Consider the following 2,552-nt stretch of genomic DNA (forward strand, 5'->3'; position numbering starts at 1 on the left):
AACTTGTGATTTCTATTTAGCCATGAACACAAAACCTGTTCAGGCACACAACTTTCTAAGTTCATCATGTTGACAAAAGCCCCCATTATATTGTACACAGTTCAGCACATTTAGTCTTCCCTGATGACTTATGGCTTTTATATATAACTCAGTGGACCTGTTGTGTATTGAAAAACTTTATTTTGGGGGGCAGTGGGGTACAGTGAACTTTATTGATGGTGCATGACAAGGTAGGGCTCCATAAGCCCCTCCCCCTTTAAGGGAGCTGGGATGGAAGGTCAGGAGAGTCTCAGTGTGTTGGGGGATTGATTTGGGGCAAGGACTTCCCAGGAGCTGAGGGCCTCTGTTCCTCACGCTGGGGCTGGTGGTTCAGGAGGCTCTTACTCCTTGGAGGCCATGTGGACCATAAGGTCCACCATCCTGTTGCTGTAGCCAAATTCATTGTCATACCAGGAAATGAGCTTGACAAAGTGGTTGTTGAGGGTAACGCCAGCCCCAGCATCGAAGATGGAAGAATGGGTGTCACTGTTAAAGTTGCAGGAAACAACCTGGTCCTCAGTATAGCTCAGGAAGCCCTTGAGGGGCCATCTGATGCTGGTTTCACCACTTTCTTGTTGTCATGGTATTTGGCAATTTCCTCCAGGTGGCAGGTCAGATCCATGACCAATTGAGGGTGGGCACACAGAATGCCATGCCACTGAGCTTCCCATTCAGCTCAGGGATGACCTTGCCCACAGCCTTGGCTGCTCCAGTAGAAACAGGGATGATGTTCTGGGCAGCCCCTCGGCCATGACGCCACAGCTTCCCAGAGGGGCCATCCACGGTCTTCTGGGTGGCGGTGATGGCATGGACTGTGGTCATGAGTCCCTCCACGATGCCAAAGTTGTCATGGATGACCTTTGCCATGGGGACCAAGCAGCTGGTGGTGCAGAGGGCATTGCTGACAATCTTGAGGGAGTTGTCATACTTCTCATGGGTCACATCCATCACAAACATGGGGGCTCCCACAGAAGGGACAGAGATAATGATCCTCTTGACTCCACCATTCCGGTGAGCCCCAGCCTTCTCCAAGGTAGTGAAGATACCAGTGGACTCTACAACATACTCAGTACCAGCATCACCCCATTTAATGTTGGTGAGATCTTGCTCCTGGAGATGGAGATGGGTTTTCCATTGACGACAAGCTTCCCATTCTCAGCCGTGACTATACCTTTGAACTTGCCTTGGGTGGAATCATACAGGAACTTGTAGAGTGTGTAGTTGAGGTCAGCAAAGGGGTCATTGATGGTGAAAATATCCACCTGGTCAGAATTAAAAGCAGCCCTGGTGACCAGATGCTGAATATGGTCAAATCCGTTCACTCTGATGTTCACCGTCATGTCTCAGGGCCGCGGCTGGCACTGCCCAGGCAGGCAGGGCTGTCTGTCAAACGGGAGGAGCAGAGAGCCTGAGTAACTTCCACAGGGGCCCTGCTGATTCTCAGTAGCAAAAATTCCTGTGTCAACCAAAAGTACATTTACCACTGAGACACAGAAATGTTCTTTCTAGGCTTCCTTCCCCAAACATATTGTCTGCAAACCTAGTTTTGCTATAAAAACTTGAAAGAAATATATCTAAACATCTTGGTCTATTAAAATAGTAAGCAGGATTGTTGAAAGCAGACCATTATTGTGCTTTCTTATGGGATTCCTAGCAGATGATTTATGAAGCTTTAGCCAGCATTGCCATTTTTATCATGCCCCAGGCACCAGCTTACCCTGGGAAACATTTCTTTCACTGCTCTTAAGAAACTCTGAAGACTTTTAAGAGATAAGTAAGGATGGAGTTCTTTATCTCCTAGACCTACAGAATCATGTTAGTTAGAGTCAGAGCTGCCTATGGTTTTATCCTTGGCTCTATCGTGTGGGCAATTTACTTAACCTTATTTTTAATAAGATGTTTTTAAATTGGTTTCAGAGAAAGGAAGGGGGAGGGAGAGAAAGATAGAAACATCAATGAGAGAGAAATGCCAACATTAATTGGCTGCTTCCTGCTTGCCCCAACTGGGGATTGAGCCTGCAACCCCAGCAGGGAATTGAACTGTGACCTCCTGGATCATGGGCCAATGCTCAACCAATGAGTCACACTAGCCGGGCTATTTAACATTTTTATGGCTCAATTTCCTCATCTGTAAGATGAAAATTAAAATTATTGCTGTTGTGAAGATTAAATAGTTACTATACAGAAAGGTAAGCGCTATGTAATTACTTGCTATCATTATTGTATCAATAGCATCTTTCCTGGTTTATTATTCCATCCCTGTTGTTTGAGTCTGGATACTACTGTGGTTACAAGTTTGTCAATTTCTTTTCTTTTGCCTTTTCACCTTTCATCCATTTTTAGAAACATTTATTCAAAATTGGGGGGAAAACAGTAAACTCTTTAATAAAAGCCGTTCATCAGGCAGGAAGGAATTTCTAAGCCATTTCTCCAGCTTTGGTGTGTCTTATGTTTTCCTTTGGGCAGCAAACTCATTTTGAAATTGTAAAAAGAGTTGTGGGGAGCTCTGGTCT

General features: G+C 45.3%; 1 pseudogene across 1 annotated transcript; it reads right to left on the bottom strand.

Moving 5' to 3' along the window:
- Nucleotides 1–380: 380 nt before the first annotated feature.
- LOC308521602 (glyceraldehyde-3-phosphate dehydrogenase-like) lies at nucleotides 381–1,379 on the bottom strand (annotated as a pseudogene). The gene has a single exon. The product of its transcript is annotated as a glyceraldehyde-3-phosphate dehydrogenase-like (transcript).
- Between the last annotated feature and the right edge of the window lie 1,173 nt (nucleotides 1,380–2,552).

Source organism: Myotis nattereri (assembly GCF_964212035.1).
Source record: "Myotis nattereri genome assembly, chromosome: 6".
Taxonomy (NCBI): Eukaryota; Metazoa; Chordata; class Mammalia; order Chiroptera; family Vespertilionidae; genus Myotis; species Myotis nattereri.